General features: G+C 39.6%; 1 long non-coding RNA gene across 1 annotated transcript; it reads left to right on the top strand.

Annotated features, from left to right (window-relative positions):
* Positions 1-336: 336 nt before the first annotated feature.
* Positions 337-16,743, top strand: LOC132354291 (uncharacterized). The gene is made up of 4 exons (XR_009499224.1): positions 337-427; positions 14,674-14,836; positions 14,938-15,074; positions 16,647-16,743. It is a non-coding gene; the product is annotated as an uncharacterized LOC132354291 (long non-coding RNA).
* The last annotated feature ends 1,955 nt before the right edge of the window (positions 16,744-18,698 follow it).

Here is an 18,698-nt window from a genome sequence, read left to right as displayed (position 1 = left end):
GGATTGTGGGCGAACAGAAAGAGGAGCAGAAAAATAAGAAGAAAAAAGAAAATAAGAGAGTCTGATTGGGTTATGGTAGAATGAAGTCCCTGGGACTATTTTTCTGAAAGCAAGAAAGCTTATAAAACCAATTTCTCCCTTTCAAAAATGACACTGATTATGCTGAGTCAGGCGGATGCTAGGTTAATATCTAAGCCACTTTGTTCTGTTGTCTGGGAGGCTCATAGAATGATTCACCAACAAAGGTAACTTCCCAACCAAATAACCTGACTTCTTTGAGTTTCCCAATATATCTGGAGTGAGTTGCTCATTAGCAATTACTAGTGTGAAAGGCCACTAACAGTTACTTCCTAACTGGAGTTAACTCAGGCCAGATCAGGAAGGGGTAGCTGGCATAGTAGACTATTTCCAAACGATGCGAGTCGAAGTAAGTGTAATTTTATTTTTTAAGACTCCGTTTAATTTTAGCTTTATAAATGCACTAACGTTTCTTTCTCTTTTAAACTCTTTATGTTGGAATACAGTTGATTAACAATGTTGTGTAATGCAGTAAAATTTCTTAAACTTTGGTTATACGATAATTTATGTTAGTTTACCAGGAACAGAACCGTAAAAAGATCCAGAAGGCCAATAACATCAACTCATAATGCTGTAATTTTCAACTTCTTCATGTCGCTGGTGACACAGAAGGAAGCAGGATGAGCAAGGGGTACGTGTGGGAACTTGATCTGAGATTTCTCTGAGATGACCAATATAAGTTGGTCATGTAATTGTTCCAAAATAGCTCCAAAAAAGTGAAATTCAGATGAAGTCATTATGCAGGCTTTACAGCCTTCAGAGAGTCTGGGCCTGAGGCTAAGAAAATAAAAATGGGGCTTCCCTGGTGGCGCAGTGGTTGAGAATCTGCCTGCCAATGCAGGGGACACGGGTTCGAGCCCTGGTCTGGGAAGATCCCACATGCCGCGGAGCAACTAGGCCCGTGAGCCACAACTACTAAGCCTGCGCGTCTGGAGCCTGTGCTCCGCAACAAGAGAGGCCGCGATGGTGAGAGGCCCGCGCACCGCGATGAAGAGTGGCCCCCGCTCGCCGCAACTAGAGAAAGCCCTCGCACAGAAACGAAGACCCCACACAGCCAAAAATAAATAAATAAATAAATTAATTAATTAAAAAAAAAAAAGAAAGAAAATAAAAATGGACCTTATTTGTATGGAACCAACAAATGAATTAATTAGCTCCTTAAAAAGCTCTAAAAGTGTCATGTTTAAGTAGCCTTGCTCAGTTTGAGTTGGAGAGGGTGTTTTGTGAGTCAATCACAATCAGCGTCCAGTGAAGGTGGAGAGCTTGTATCATATACATGGAATTTCTTTGTATTTTTTCCCCTTCATCTGACATACATTCTTAAGTAAAGGACACATATTCCTGTAGCTAAATGTGTGTGTATTTTTAAAATAAATTTATTTATTTATTTATTTTTGGCTGTGTTGCTGTGCGCGGGCTTTCTCTAGTTGTGGCGAGCAGGGGCTACTCTTCTTTGTGGTGCACGGGCTTCTCATTGCGGTGGCTTCTCTTGTTGTGGAGCACAGGCTCTAGGCGCATGGACTTCAGTAGTTGTGGCACATGGGTATAGTTGCTCCGCGGCATGTGGGATCTTCCCAGACCAGGGCTCGAACCCATGTGCCCTTTGTTGGCATGCGGATTCTTAACCACTGCGCCACCAGGGAAGTCCAAATGTGTGTGTGTTTTTTTAGTTTTTATTTTTTGGCTAATGGGTGGTCCCTCTTGTTTGACAGCTTTGGCAGAGAGGAGATAGAAGAGGAAAGAATTTTTTAAAAATTTATTAAAAAAAAAAATTTATTTTATCGAAGTATAGTTGATTCACAATGTTGTGTTAATTTCTGCTGTACAGCAAAGTGATTCAGTTTTACACACATATACATTCTTTTTCATATTCTTTTCTATTATAGTTTATCACAAGATATTGAATATAGTTCCCTGTGCTATACAGTAGAACCTTGTTGTTCATCCATTCTATATATACTAGCTTGCATCTGTTAATCCCAAACTCCCACTCCATCACTCCTTGAATCCCTCCACCTCAGCAACCACAAATCTGTTCTCTATGTCTGTGAGTCTGTTTCTGCTTTTTAGATAAGTTCATTTGTGTCATATTTTAGATTCCACATATAAGTGATATCATATGATATTTGTCTTCCTCTTTCTGACTTACTTCACTTTGTATGATAATCTCTATTTGCATCCATGTTGCTGTAAATGGCATTATTTCATTCTTTTTTATGGCTGAGTAATATTCCATTGTATATGTGTACCACATCTTCTTTATCTGTTCCTCTATCGATGGACATTTAGGTTGTTTCCATGTCTTGGCTATTGTGAATAGTGCTGCTATGAACACAGAAGTGCATGTACCTTTTGAATTATGGTTTTGTCTGGATATATGCCCAGGGGTGGGATTGCTGGATCATATAGTAGTTCTGTTTTTAGTTTTTTGAGGAACCTCCATACTGTTCTCCATAGTGGCTGCACCAATGTACATTCCCACCAACAGTAATAGGTGGGTTCCCTTCTCTCCACACCCTCTCCAGCATTTGTTATTTGTAGACTTTTGGATGATGGTCATTCTGACCAGAGTGAGGTGATACCTCATTGTAGTTTTGATTGGCATTTCTCTAATAATTAGTGATGTTGAGCATCTTTTCATGTGCCTGTTGGCCATCTGTATTTAGAGACTTGATGTTGGTTATCTCAAAGTGTTGGGTGAAAACTCAGAAACTCACAGAAGGGGTCTCCAAGAGACTCTTGGTCTCCTCCAGAAATACGAATTATTTATGGTCAGGAGCTCAACATCATTAACATGTGTCAATAAGGCAACATTACACACAATACAGGATTCTTTTCGTTTTGATTGTGCATTTTGCTACAACAGCAGATAATGATACTCAAAGTAATGAACCTTAAACTATGAAGATTTTGTTCTTATGTTGAACTAAATGTACATTAAGTCTAATATATATTTAGTAAAATTTATAAACACCATTGTAACACCTTATAAATCAGCATAGATTGAAAGCTATGTGCGTCCTACCATAGAATTTGAGAGGCTGGCTGGATTCAGATGACCCTAGCTTTCTCTCAGGCCCAGGGAAGGTAAGCTTTTGCCTGAGAACACACAGCTAGGAAAGATTCATACCTCTTCACCTCCTCAGTTTGGAAATAAATGTTTTTAATTAGAATATAAAATTTTCCTCCTTTGGATAAGAAATGAAATGAGATAATTTCTATAATTCTTTCAAAATCTAATAAGATCATGAACATTTTACCCAGTCCAATTTCATTGTGTAACTTCGTCTTCATAATCAAGAAATTTCTCCAAATAACCTGTTCTGTTTCATCCTGACTTCTATCATTACTATCACTCAGGTATACCCCATTTTTTTTTTTTTTTGGTAAAATTTTTACGTTACTCTTTCACAATGGGGGTTACTTTGACCTCAACCACTTTTTAATAATTTAAGGTATGAGTTCTTTTCTTAATCCAGCCTTAAAAGGTATGGATTCTTTCTGTCATCTTACAAATCTCCTGAGAGCCTCTGCTTTTGAGCAGATCTCATGAGCCCCTTTTCTTCTCTCCCACCTTAATCTGTAGGTTTTTCTAGGTGCTGGAGCATGGGAAGCAGAGGAAATAGCCCAGACAGCGATGGACAGAGAGGAGGGGTGAGCTAACAGGAAAGGGAGCTGGAGAATGAGGGTTGGGGGAGGAGCTAAGGCTTTTCCAGGAAAGGAGTTAGGGAGACTCACTTGTTGATTCAGCATCTCTGGTTCCTTAAAAGAAGCCAAGTGTGTAACCTTTGCTTTTATGGAGTCAGGAAAGAAAGCTTTGCTTCTCAGCAAAACTAGTCCCTGCCTCTCTCCACCCCTGTCCTTTTAAAAGTAAACAAAGCTTCCTAGTCCACAGAATTAAAAGGCTGAACACACTTGGAAAAGCTCACATCTTGGTGTAATGGGATATGGGCAGGGAGGTAAATATGGGTGTCAGAACTTTTCCGGTTTGATGGGGGCAGGCTCTCTGGGGACAGAAAACTCCAGTTTCCCTGAAGTGCAGGGACTGGGACAGAAGAGGTAAGACAGAGCCATTCAAGGCAAATTTCCTTGTTTTATGATTTGCTTGTGGCTGTTCCAGTTGTCTTCATCTGTGTACAGACAAAGCTGCGTGCAAAAGTTCCACAGCTTGTGCCCTTACTACATACCCACACCTACATGAGAACCACGGACCATTTTGTAACACTCCTGGCATTCTGCAGCAGTTCAAAATGTACCTTTGCATTTTTTACCTTCCTTTCTCAAAACATAATCTTCCCCAGCTCTACCAAACACATTTAAATCATGAGAGGACAGATGACCTAAAAAGTCATTTACCCTTGCTAAGATTTCACTTGGAAGACTCCTCTTGATTCTTTATTTTTCTAGATTGACCAAGAGACAGCCCACTGTCGGGATAGAAATTTGCAGCATCATTTGGGTCAAAATAGCACAGTTGTGGACCCACAGTTTAAGAGGCTGTATGTCTTCATCTAGTTAACAAACTGTCTCTTGTTCTTTATAAGATGTAACCCTACCCAAGAGTTTCTGGCCAGTGTTAGGATCAGACCATGGGTGTAACTTTTGCACCTGATGAGGGGTCCTCTCCATAGTGCAGGAGGTGTAAAACGATACCTATTTCTTCTAAAACAGTCGGGGTGGGGAGGGAGGCTCAAGTATTCCTCTCATACCACCACTCATTTATTTCCCCTGAGAAGCATGCAAAAAAACACTCAGAAACTTTTTATGCTACAAATGATGTACAAGCATTCTAGCTGTTTGATTGTTGGTTTATAGAATGTAATTGACAGAATGGTATGAGGTTCAGAGAGTCTGACTGTGTCACCTGAAACCAGGAGACGATGAACATCCTGGTTTGTGGTATGAATCTTCTAGCCAGAAACGGCAGTGTGTACAATGAGATACCACCTCACACCGGTCAGAATGGCCATCATTAAAAAAGTCTACAAATTCTCAGGAGGGAATGAGACTAGACATCTAGGAAGGTGATACGATAGGACTGGTAAATGGGAGAAAATGTTGTCATCTGGCAAACAGAATTAGGATTGAAATATGTTCATTTGAACTGAAAATTTAAAAGAAATTTTGACCTCATTGAGGACATTTTGATAGTGTCATGGTGAGTGGAATTAAGATTGTTTGGGATAAAATTTAAAAAAAGTCTACAAATAAAAAATGCTGGAGAGGGTGTGGAGAAAAAGAACCCTCCTACACTGTTGGTGGGAATGTAAGCTGGTGAAGCCACTATGGAACACAGTAGAGAAGTTCCTCAAAAAACTATAAATAGAGTTACCATATGATCCAGCAACCCCACTCCTGGGCATATATCTGGACAAAACCATAATTCAAAAGGTACATGCACTTCTGTGTTCATAGCAGCACTATTCACAATAGCCAAGACATGGAAACAACCTAAATGTCTGTGGACAGATGAATGGACAAAGAAGATGTGGTACACATATACAATGGAATACTACTTGGCCATAAGAAAGAATGAAATAATGCCATTTGCAGCAACATAGTTGGACTTAGAGATTATCATGGTAAGTGAAGTAATCAGACAAAGACAAATGTCATATAATATCACTTATATGTGGAATCTAAAATATGATGTAAATGAACCTATCTATGAAGCAGAAACAGACTCACAGAGATAGAGAACAGACTTGTGGTTGCCAAGGAGTGGGGGTGAGGGAGGGAAGGATTGGGAGTTTGGGATTAGCAGATGCAAACTAGTATGTATAGAATGGATAAGCAACAAGGTGCTACTGTATAGCGCAGGGAACTATATTCGACATCCTGTGATAGACCATAATGGAAAAGAATATAAAAAAGAATGTATGTATACGTATAGCAGAAATTAACACAACATTGTAAATCAACTATACTTCAATTATAAAAAAAAAAAGAAGAAATGGCAGTGTGGTACCTAAGGAAAACAGCAGAGAAAGAAACTGCTTCCATGTTTCTGTTATAACTCTCCTTGCTTGGTTTCTGCTGAAGAATGACATTTTGACATTCCTCAGGAAATTCACACCACTGAGATTTTTGTGTTTTTTGTTCTTTTTTAAATTTGTAATTGCTTAGGATGTGCACACATTAGAAAGGGCGGGCCCCTGTTTCCCAAACGTAGTGCATCCTTGGCAGCCGGTCAGCACACCGAGGCTGCTGTGGTATCACAATCACGTCCTGCTTTCAACAGCTTCCTCTTCTCTTTCGCGGAATTGGAAATGAACTCAACTGGGATACTTCAGTCACAGCAAGCGGGAAGTAGTAAATTAAGGAAAACACCATGAGGATAATGAATTTGTTGCAGTGTGGTCAGCCTCGCTGAGGGCAACAGCTCTGGAGAGAGCTAACTTATGGAGCACCTAATGCCACAACTCTGTGGTTAACTTGGCCTTTGTGATTTAATTTAAAACTTTTACCTTTTTATTTTGAAATAATTTTAGACTTAGAAGAATGTTGCAAAAATGGAACGAGGAGTTCCCATATGCCCTTCCCCCAGCTTCTCCCAATGTTAACGTTACCTGAGCCTGATACAATGATCAAAATCGGGGAATTCACGCGGATTTAATTCCACTCAGTCGCCTTCAGATCTTAGTTAAATTTGCTAATTGTGATCTTTTTCAGGCCCAGGATCCAGTCCAGGATTACAGCTTACATTTAATGGTTGGAAAATAACTTTTAAAGTTTGCTGTACCACCTACATATTTAATTTTAATTTTAAATTTTAAACAATTAGGAAGCTTAAGTATAATGATGTCATAATGACAGTAAAAATGTCCAAGCCTGTTGATTGTGAATTCAAATAACTGCCCTGATGTGCTTATTCCAGATAGAATGGAAAACAAAAAGTCATCTCCCCGAGCACATTTACTTCTCACCCATTTTAAATGGGAAGTGCTAGTATAGTCTTGGGAGCATTTTGCCAGGCCAGCACTTCCCGTGGTCAACTGGGTCGGAAGCCAAATTAGAATTGCCTCCTATTTTTAAATCATTTTGATGAGTTCTAATATTATTACCTGACTCCTATCTTCATCCAAAAGTAGCCTTGGGTTTATCCCTCCAAAAACCTTTTAACCCCTTTTGCTTTGACATATCAACTGTTCAAATTCTCAGCCTGTATCAGTGTAGTTGGAGTTTTGGGGTACCAGTTGTGTGAATAACACTGGACTAATTAATATTCTGAGAAGTAGATTGGTTCCAGCCACAAAGAGCTGAACTCTCATAGGAAAGGGAGAATATATTCAGCTAAAAATTAATTAGGTTGTATGTATTAGAGTGCTTCCGAGAAACAGAACCAACAGGATGTGTATATATATATACACACACACAGACACATATATACACATATACTCTCTCTATAAATAAATATGTATACTCTCTCTCTACACACACACACTATATATACTCTTTATATATATGTGTGTATATATATACATATATATATATATATAGAGAGAGAGAGAGAGAGAGAGAGAGAGGGAGAAAGAGAGATTTATTATAAGGGATTGGCTCACATGACTATGGAGGCTGCAAAGTCCCAAAGACCTGCAGTCAGCAGGCTGGAGACCAGGAAAGTCGACGTTTTAGAGGTTAAAGGCCAAAAAAGACCTATGTCGAGCTCAATTGTCAGGCAGGAGGATTTCCCTCTTTCTCAGCCTTTCGTTCTGTTCAGGATGAGAGTGTGGACTGTGTACCCGCCCACATGAGGGGGGGCCACGTGCTTGGAGCCTCCCTCCGGCCTCCCACCCGGGAGCCTCCATCCTGCCTCCTCACCCGGGAGCCTCCATCCTGCCTCCTCACCCGGGAGCCTCCATCCTGCCTCCCACCCGGGAGCCTCCATCCTGCCTCCTCACCCGGGAGCCTCCATCCTGCCTCCTCACCCGGGAGCCTCCATCCTGCCTCCTCACCCGGGAGCCTCCATCCTTCCTCCCACCCGGGAGCCTCCATCCTGCCTCCTCACCCGGGAGCCTCCATCCTGCCTCCTCACCTGGGAGCCTCCATCCTGCCTCCCACCTGGGAGCCTCCATCCTGCCTCCTGCTCTGTCGCTGGTCGTCTTCTCTGCCATGGTAGTGGGGGAACACCCACTAGTGACATTCATATAGTGCCTTTCCTGCAGCTCCTGCTACTGGGAGTCAGGGTAGTGATGTGACCAAGGGAAAGTCACTTAGTGGCCCTTGGTTCCTATTTTTTTGAAAAATGAGGGGATTGGAGGAGATGATTTCCCAGATTTCTTCCAGTTTTCTAACTCTATGATTCTTCTTCTCTCATTCTTCTTCTTGCCTCTTCTGCATTTGATTCATTCTCCTACCTGCTTTGGGTTCCACTGAAAAACTGTCTTCCTAAGAATAGATCCTGGCCATTGGTGAAGCTCATCCTTCTTCCCCCAGAGTGAGTGGGCCAGTCAGGGTGTCAGAGATGGACCCCCGCCAGGTCCTCCCTGATGACACCAGCTTTGCTTTTTTAAGGTCCATCTCTTGCCAGGTGTGTAGGGTTTGATTAACCACTAAAGAGGTTCTTTTTGGGAGGGGTTTCTGAAGTTTTTCTGGAACTTAGGGGTTTTACGAGATTAATCTCTAGAAAGATATAGTTTTTACTATAATGACAATAACACACAAAATACTTTTCAAAGCATTTTTTTTTCATGTATTTTATCCCACTTTACAAAATGAAAAGTTACTGTAGAAAAAAGAAAGGAAGGAGGAACATGGTAAATTTTGTACACAAGTGCAAGGTGGCATTCTTCTCAAGCTCGCATGGAGAAATTTTAAAGCAATGAGTGTGACCCTCTTACTCCCTGAAATGGTTAACTTGGACCACGAACTGGATGCAACTGAATTTTTAAAACGTCTGTAAAATTTAAAAAGTGACATGTATAACATTTTAAGATCTTATTTACGATTTATGACCTACTTTTTTCATCACGTTAGCACAATTTAAATTTTTCTTTAAGACTAGCTTGATAAACGCACACAAAGAGAAATAAGCTTGATTGATAAAAGTCAGAGAGTCTGTCTTCTGGGGTAAGCACATAAGAGTTGACAAAAAGATCTTGACTGTTCAGGATCATTTAAAACCAATGAATTAAAAATCAGGAGGTCGGGGAGAGCCATACAGAGATGATAAGGCTCTCTGTATTTGTCTTAACAAAGGAAGCATTAAACCAGGGTGATTTTCCCCTTCGTTCTTTCTCCCCCACAAGGGAGGAATGTGAAACTCAATTTTACCCTTGGTTGAGAAGGTGCTAATTTGTCTGACAAGTTGTTGGAATCTGAGGATGCTCAGGGTATCCTTGACGTCTCAAACCTTCATGCTGAGTGAAGCATGCTTTAAATGTGTCAGTGTTTGGGAGGTTTTCTGTATCTCATTAGGTAAGAACAATATAAACCACATGAATGCAAATGGGGCAGGAACCTGTCTCCTCACAGTGGGACAAACTTCAAAGTGTTCTAACCAAGGCAATTTTTGAATCACCCTCATTCAACTAAATATTTTATCCGAAATTAACTCTATTCTTTCATATCCTAGAGGACTTGAGTGAACTTTTTCTCCATTTGCTGCCTATTTCTTGCGAGGTGTGATCTTCAAATCCTTCCCTTTATTGATTGCAGTATAAGCAAGTATTTATCAAGAAGGTTCCTAAGAGGGAGAGCCATGTAAACATGAAAACGTTAATTCCTTTTCTTTTTAATTGTGTATTTATTGATTTTTTTCCCTATACTTTCTAAAGCCAAGAATTAGCTGTATGAATGACCTTTGCATGTTAACTAAATCCTAGCTGGTAAACTGCTGCGTTATTAAGAGACAAGTCCTACTGTAGAAAAAGACTGTTTCCTAGCACACAATTCACCCTAAGTTGCATGGTTGATAGTAATAGCTAACACTTCACTCTTACTATGAGCTCGGCATTTTTCTAGGTGCTTTTACTTATACTAACTCAGGTAATCCTCACAATAACCCTGTGAGATGGGAATTATTATTTCAGCTTTACAGAAGCTGAAAAGTGATGACAAAAATAGCGTAGCTGTAAAGCAATGGAGCCAAATTCAGCCTCAGACTTTCTGGTTTCAGAGTCCAGCCCCTAACTCCTATGCTGTGCTGTTTGTTCTCATGCATGGACCCTCATCTAGAAGTGATAAAGGATGCTGGTTAGGACTGCTGTGGTGTGGCCCAGGGAAGAATACCACTGTAGTCGATAAAACCTCCCTTGGGATCTGCTTGTAGCTGAATTTTCTAAAAGACAAAATTGTAATCAATTTTCAATATTTGCAATAACATTTAACATTTACTTGCTCTTTTTTTTGGACCAGCATTATATATTATATAAAGAGTGAGCTCTTGAAGCATTCCTTCTAAAATAAGAGCTATTACTTACTGAGTCCTTACTATGTGTGAGATATTTTATATTCATTTCATTTCATCTTCGTGATAACTTTGTTATGTGGGTTTTGTTATTCACATTTTGCATAGAGGAATATGAGATTCAGGGAGGTTAAATAATATGCCCAAGGTTACATGAAATGCTGGTTGTTTCCCAATATTTACTCTTTCCAACTTCATCAGTAATAAACCCTCCTGATTACTAACTGGCTATAAGAATACCTGGAATAATGATTACTTTTCAAGCATTCCTTGCATTTAGATGTTACCATGGGATTATGTTCTGGCCAATGAGGTGTTAACAAATGTGTGTGACTTCAGAGAAGTGTCTCAGAAGACTGTATCTCTGACACCTCCCCCCGATACTTTCTTCTTTCCTCTGGCAGGAACATAGATACAATGGCTGGTGCTCCAACAGCCTTCTTAGATTGTGAGTAGACAACCATTACTAAGAACTGAAAAGCCCTGACTGTATAGATTCTACAGTACAGAACATGATATCAGCTTTGGACCACCTACTTCTGGAATTCTTTTGAATGAAAGAGAAATATAAACTTTTATAGTGTTTAAGCCACTATTGCTTGCATATTTCTACCTGCAATTGTACATAACCCTGATCAATATACTCTATATCCAGTATATCCTTGCTTCTCAAATTGTCACATGCATTCAGATCACCTGGAGGTCTTATTAAAGTGTAGATTCTGACTCAGTAGGTCTGAGGTGGGATCTGAGAATTTGCATTTCTGTTAAGCTCCCAGGTGATGCTGAAACTGCTTGCTGGTCCATGAACCACACTTGGAAGAGCAAGGTAGAAAGAACTGGTATCAGAATTAGTTCCTAGGGCTTTTGGATATCAAAGTCCATGCTTTTTCATTTATGTCTAGCAATCTCCCTTAGCATTTTCACTTTTGTAATTTCTCCTTATACCCAGAATATCATCATAATAGTTTAAACATGTTAATGCTTCAATAACTTGTTTCCTTAGCAACTTTAGGATAAAATGTAGGCTCTCCATGTAAAATATAATTGTTTGATTCAGGTGAGGTTGACATGGAGTGAAACTAAAGCGATGGTGGCAGGGTTCATTTGCTACTTTCAATTTATTTCATGATTGAGTTGAATATACAGTTAACTGTCTTATGATCGATTTTTTTTTTTTTTTTTTTTTTTTTTTTTTTTTTAATTAATTAATTTATTTTTATGGCTGTGTTTGGTCTTTGTTTCTGTGCGAGGGCTTTCTCTAGTTGTGGCAAGTGGGGGCCACTCCTCATCACGGTGCGCGGGCCTCTCACTGTCGCGGCCTCTCCTGTTGCGGAGCACAGGCTCCAGACGCGCAGGCTCAGTAGTTGTGGCTCACGGGCTTAGTTGCTCCGCGGCATGTGGGATCCTCCCAGACCAGGGCTCAAACCCGTGTCCCCTGCATTAGCAGGCAGATTCCCAACCACTGCGCCACCAGGGAAGCCCTTATGATCGATTTTTGAAGAAGACTAAATGTCATATGAGTTAACAGGAATAATACAATTATATTATGAGAATCTGATAAATAATACAATCATATTATGTAAATCATCATTATAGGCTAAATCAGTGATACTCATCCTTGTAAATTAGACTGCTGAGGAATAGATTGTAAATTAGACTCTGCTGAGGAATATCTAGAACTTCTTTTGCCTAGGCTGGAACCAGACCCCTAGAACTGAATCTCTGGGGGCGGGTCCCAGGCATCAATGCTTTTCAGAGCTCTCCAGGGGATTTCAATGTATAATCAAGTTTACAAACCACTGGCCTAAGTGAATGTTTTCATACAAAACGCCATACCTATTTCAAAAACCCTTCAACCATTAAAATAAATATCAAATGTCAAATTATTTTTCTGGAGTTTCTTTTGTCTGAATCAAGAGTTACAACATAATTGCATAAATATCTTCGTACCTGGAGTGTATATTTACTTTGGAAGTATTAGAAGTCATTTGTTAAAGGGTAGTCAGTCGTTAAGTTCAAGTGATCCTATGTAATCAACTAAAAGAGTCGATATAAATCAGGACCATCTCCTCATATTTTAATGATTATTCAAACCACATATTCCTGAAAAATCGACAGTCATTCCACACACGCAGAGCACGTTTTTATGTACATGTACAAGATGTGCTCCTTTTGCCCCTCCAGGCACCCCCATCACATCCTCTCACTGCTGACTTATTTGGACAGCACCTGTTGTACCCATGCCCTAGGGTTCCCGGTTGGCTTAGGCCAGTGGGCAGTCCCATCTACCCACCGCCAGATCTAAAGAGTGGGAAGGAAAGAAAGCATTTATTCCCTTGGTTCCCTTCAAGGTTTCCTCAGACTGGCTGTTGCCCTCCACTGAAGGTCACTGCTGCCTTCAAGGTCACCTCCTCTATGGGCTGTCTCACATTTTGGGTCCTCAGTTCTCCCTCTCGTGCCTGTAAGCTGAGCCAGGGAAAGATTCTGGGACTGTTGGTCTCAGTTTCCGGCACTGTCCCTACTGCTGACTTGACACTGTGCTCACAGCTTTATAATAGGCTCCATGAAAACAAAGCCTCCAAACAATCATCGCATTTGGACTGTGCCTTTGGTTTCCTGTTGGGACCCTGACTGATACAGTGCCTGATAAGAACAAGGTGAGAAAATCTGCCCTGAGATCACACCAGTGACAGAGATAGCAGCTGGGAGGCACTGAGCTGCCACTCCACTATAATTCACATCAGAATCCAGGTCAAATGTGGAAAATGGGTGTAATCATTTTCTAAAAGCATGTTCATCTCTGTTTGTACAGGTGGATTACAAGTTGAATTCTGTAATCTGTTTACCTTTGTGTGATTTAAGAGCACCAATTCAAGGATACCACGAGGATCAAAATCTACCTAGATGGCTTTATTTTTATTTTATTTTTTATTTTAAAAAAAATTCTATAGTGCTTTACAATTTTCAAAAGTTTCACACATGTGATTTCATATAAGCATGGCCTTTACTTATTATTGCTTTCTGTATGGTTCACTCTGGAGTACTTACTGTTCTCAGTATTTGCCCTGTTTTTCTACATTTATGTCTTAGCTCATCCTCTTATTTCTTCTTAGAATTCAAGGTCTAGATCAAGTGCCATCTCTGCCGTGAGGTTTTCCCTGATTTTTCTCAACTGAAGGAAAACATGTTCTTTTATGAAATCGACCCCATTATCTACATGTATTGTGGCTTTTTCCACTTTACCTTGTGTCTCACATCCACACCTTGATAGCTGGCTGTCCTTGACAAGTCAGCTATACTCTCCTGTGTTTTGTTTTTCTTACCTGTAAAATGGGGATAACAGTACTGCCTGCCTTGTTGAGTTGTGACGTTTGTGTCAGGAAAGGAAGGTAAAGCATTTCAAGCAGTGTCTGGCATGTAACAAACAATGCATGTTAGCTAGTTTATTATAATTGTACCCTTGTGATAAAACTGCATGGGCACACACTGTTGTTATTCTGGGGAATACTTCAGGGACAATGAGAGATTCACCTTTGTATTCCCAGCACCGAGCAACCAGATCAGGCACAGAGTTGGTGGGAGGGTGGTAGTTGCTTAGTTCATTCATTCATTCATTTAATGAAAAGGAGGCAATCGGGTACAGAGACATATTTCCTGGGTTAAAAGTCTGGTTTCCAACACTTAATGCTTGTGTGATTGTGAGCAAACACTTAATCCCACTGTACCTCAGCCTTCTTATCTATGAAGTGGAGATAATAGTACAACTTTTCCTTGTAGGATTATTGAGGTTTAAATGACATAATTATGTTAATCACTTAGCACCATGCCTAGAATATTGCAAGCATTCAATAAGTAGTAGTATTACTAAAGGAATCACAAGATTAGAAAGTAAGTGGCCAAGGGAGACGATCACACATGAAGCAGAAGTGCTGTGGCTTAATGATTATTGTATGAAATGTTTAATACATTGAAAAAAGTACAGTGAAAAAGCATACTCCTGACAGATAAGGAAAGCATTTTGAGGTTGAGAGTTATGCCAGGACAGGGTATCCTTGTATAAAGCTGCTCTAGTGATGTGAAAAAGATTCATATAGTCTATCTCTCGCCAAAGGGTATGTCAAATATGAGATTTACGCTTCCTGAGTGTTCTGGAGTGTGATACATGCCATTTATTTGTGTGTCAGTAACTCCGTAATCATCGCTACGGAGGACCCATCCACTTCTCGCTGACCTCCCCTATCGGCTGTACATTCCTCATTACATACCAGACGTGTACTCTGATGTATGGCCAAAAATCCAGGTGAAGCAGAGTGGAGGGCTGGAAGAGACAAGGGACTGCACCCTGCGGTGAGTCAGTCTAATTACACCCAAACCTAACTAATGGAGGGGTCAGTACGGTCGGAGAAGGGAGAGGAATGTGGCTTGTCTTTCTGCCTCTCTTTTTCCAGAGACTGACGCCAGTGAACTGTTGGGACTTGATAGCCACAATCAATAGTTTCTAAAACAATAAGGTCGGCACGGTAAAGATTCAGATTTCTTGCCTCCAAATGGAATGGAAAGAAGACTGGGGTGCTTAGCCATCGAGGTGAGTCTGACCTTCGCTGACTGACTGATGAAAGACTCTAGCAGAGGAAGAGATAAAAGAATAACACGGGGGAGCAGTGGTTGTAAATATGGTATCAGCACAATCCTGGTTTTTACTCTAGGAACATACTGAATTGTTATTTTGCTGTTATATTAAAAGGAGAACATCTCAGCTCTGGTAAAACAGTAGATTCTTTAAGAAAGTTCAGAAATAGAGAACCTGACGCATGTGTGATTTCTAATTAAGGTGTCTTCAACCGTCTTTATACATTTGAGTTAATTCCATTAATTCACTCATATTTCCTAAGTACTGAGTTCACCCAAAATTATATTTTAAAGACCAGAGATTGGTGTTTTGTATCTCACAATTCTCACTGGAACTGGTAGTTCAGAGGTCAGATTTTTCTACATTTAAAATACTCACTGGAAAAGAATATTTTATATATCTATATATATCTCTCTATATATATCTGGATCGCTTTGCTGGGCACCTGAAACTAGCACAACACTGTAAATCAACTATACTTCAATAAAAAAAAATACACACTGAAGGAGTATTGTAGGTCTGCATATGTCTAAATTGGGCTGCTCTGGAAATAGTATTTCCACCGTATCTCTGTGAAACATTTTAAAATTTGATTAGAAAATATGGATGAAAGAAATTGCCTTGTGGGTTAAATAAATGCTTGTCTCCGAGTTTAGAGGTTGTTTCAATCACGTAGATGCAGATGAGCTGAGATTTGAAGTTTCACATTATCTACAGTCAAAAGAAACCCAATTTCCTCTATTAAAAATGTCTTTAAAAGTTTTCTGAAAATGTATCAATGGCTTACAAAGCTTTCTTGGTGATCAAATCACTGCCACTATCAATTCTCTTGGTGATTTGAGGGTAAACAGGCATATATAAACTTCTTCAAATAAATGTGGATTTAAAAATTAGAAGGAAAAGGTCTCCTTAGCGTGCGTTATGTATTTGTTGAAGACCAATCATTGGAGAAAGGGTTCAAGGTGCTTGCTGAAGCTAAGGGGATCCGGGGTGGGGGGCGCATTTTGAGATGGTAAGACCACTGAGGTTGCCACACCCCAGGGAACAGAGGCTCTAACTTAGATGGAAAACAAAAACGTGGAAAATGAAACAAAGTTGACTTGTGGGTTGAATACAATTAGAGTTGAATTTATGGGAAAGTCCTGCCCAGTATGACATGATGGGAGTTTATTTTCTGAACATAAGTAAATGCCAATCCTCATCTGCATCTACAAAGCCAGACTTTCTCCCTTTTGCTGGACAGCTTCTGGGTTTGAATTTAGGTAAATATTCCAGGAGACATGACAGCATGGGGTATGACCTACCTTGACAAAGTTAGTGACTACTGTTTCCTCTAAGATTCTCATTGTCTCAAGAATCATTGTTACACATGTTGGAAACAATGATGTTGTTAGTGAATTGTTCCTCTGAGTTGCTACCTTGTAGACTTGAAGATTTTAAGATGTGATTAGCCCTGATGTGTTTTTCATCTAAACAAGGACAGTTATCTCATGTTTGTTCCTCAAAATCTACATTTCTCTATCCCAGTAGGTATTCTGGCATTAAGAATGGGATCCTGATCAAAGGAAATCTGAAGAAAATGGAAAGTATAAATTCTTTAATAAAAATGTAACCAACTATTGAATAAAATCTCTACTCTGAAACTGCTGATACTCTGTGCTTAAAATGCTTGGGTTGTGTGTGGTTATAGTGATTCTGCTTAATCCTGTTTTCTAGATTAATTTGTAGATCTTCTCTCCAAAGGAGATAAAACAGTAATCACTGAAAAGAAGTACTTTGTGATACTTACTTGTGTGGAACCCTCAAAGCTAAGGCATTAAAATATTTAAGATATAATTGAAATTAAAATTCCATAATTATAATATTTTATAAATTTATAATTATAAATAGTTCCAGCATCACCTCTCATTGCAAATATCTCATAATCACTACTAAGAGCCTTATGAGAATATTGCTACTTATAAGGCATAGGCATTTCTAATTTTGTAGATTTTTAAAAAATGCTACTTTGCCTGATCATTAAAATGTGAATGTGAAATTGATATTTTCCAAGCTCATCTTTTCCCTGAAACAAATATAAAATTTTGAAGAGTCAGAGAGAGAGATTTGGTTAGGGACCCTCACCAATACCTGGGAGAGTAATTAAGAGAGTAACTTAATAGAAACACTGGTCATTTTTTTTTTTTTAATATTTTTTTAATTTTAATTTACTCATTTTTTGGCTGTGTTGGGTCTTCGTTGCTGAGCGCAGGCTTTCTCTAGTTGCGGCGAGCGGGGGCTCCTCTTTGCTGCGGTGCGCGGGCTTCTCATTGCGGTGGCTTCTCGTGTAGCGGAGCACAGGCTCTAGGCGTGTGGGCTCAGTAGTTGTGCCTCTTGGGCTCTAGAACGCAGGCTCAGTAGTTGTGGCGCACGGGCTTAGTTGCTCCGTGGCATGTGGGATCTTCCCGCACCAGGGCTCGAACCCGTGTCCCCTGCACTGACAGGCGGATTCTTATCCACTGCACCACCAGGGCAGCCCCTGGTCATTTCATACATTACACTTCATGGTGTAACAGGGACAGCTCAATACCAGAAAACCATGCTCCCGAATACCTACAGACCAGCTCAGAGATGCCAATTCTTGTGCAGGTTTTGTAGAGTTACAATAGCAACTGATTTAAATGTTTACGACAGTGAGCTAAAGGTTCTATAAGAATAAAGACCAAAAGACCACCCAGAGAGACTGTGCTCTGCAAAGTCATTAGCATAATTTTTATTAACTGTCTGTCATAGTGTTTCATTCACATCATCGCTGCTAGATGATCTTGAACATTCATAGGAAATTGAAGCCTGGGAATTACAGAATATGCTGAGGATTCCACTAAAGGTGCCCAGGATACCAAAATATTTGCAATAGTACTCATACATGCCCATAAGTACAAGATAGACATTGTAATATGTTAATAATTCCATTATATTGTCTTGTAAGCACCTTTATCAAGCACGTTGAGACTTCCATGCATTTATCAAAATTATAAAATCTCACCAATGATGTTGTTGAAAGCTATATTGTAAAGGTACAGTGTAACTTCTCAAAAAAAAAAAAAAAGCTTGTCCTCAATTCCCTAATATAATGAACAAAAAACCCTTTGAGAAGAAACACAAATAATGCATATCCAAAACATGTATGCCATTCAACAAGTCTAATTTTAGGAAACTCTTGAAAGATTTCCCAAGGTTTTATCTACTCTTCTGAGGTGCTGGAGGTTTCTAGGAGAGAATCTGTATCATTCTCTCTGAATCTGGCCATTTTACCAATTCCCTTGAAATGGAAATATTTCCTTTACGTTTCAGGAAGAATATATAGAAAAATGCTGTTACCAAATCAAACAAGCTTTCCTCAGAACAACTGTATGTATCAATATGACAATTGTGCTGGTACAGAAATCCAATGAATATTAAGGTAAAACTAAGTGCAGATTCTAAGTGTATTTTTTAACTTTTTAGTTTCAAAAACAGTTGATTATATCTGTGTGGATCTATTTCTGGACTTCTGTTCTACTGATTGTTGAGTCTATCTTTTCACTGTTACCATATTGT

The sequence above is a fragment of the Balaenoptera ricei genome, chromosome 1, assembly GCF_028023285.1.
Source record: "Balaenoptera ricei isolate mBalRic1 chromosome 1, mBalRic1.hap2, whole genome shotgun sequence".
Lineage (NCBI taxonomy): Eukaryota > Metazoa > Chordata > Mammalia > Artiodactyla > Balaenopteridae > Balaenoptera > Balaenoptera ricei.
The sequence above is the reverse complement of the archived record's forward strand: the minus strand, read 5'-3'. Positions and strand labels throughout refer to the sequence as shown.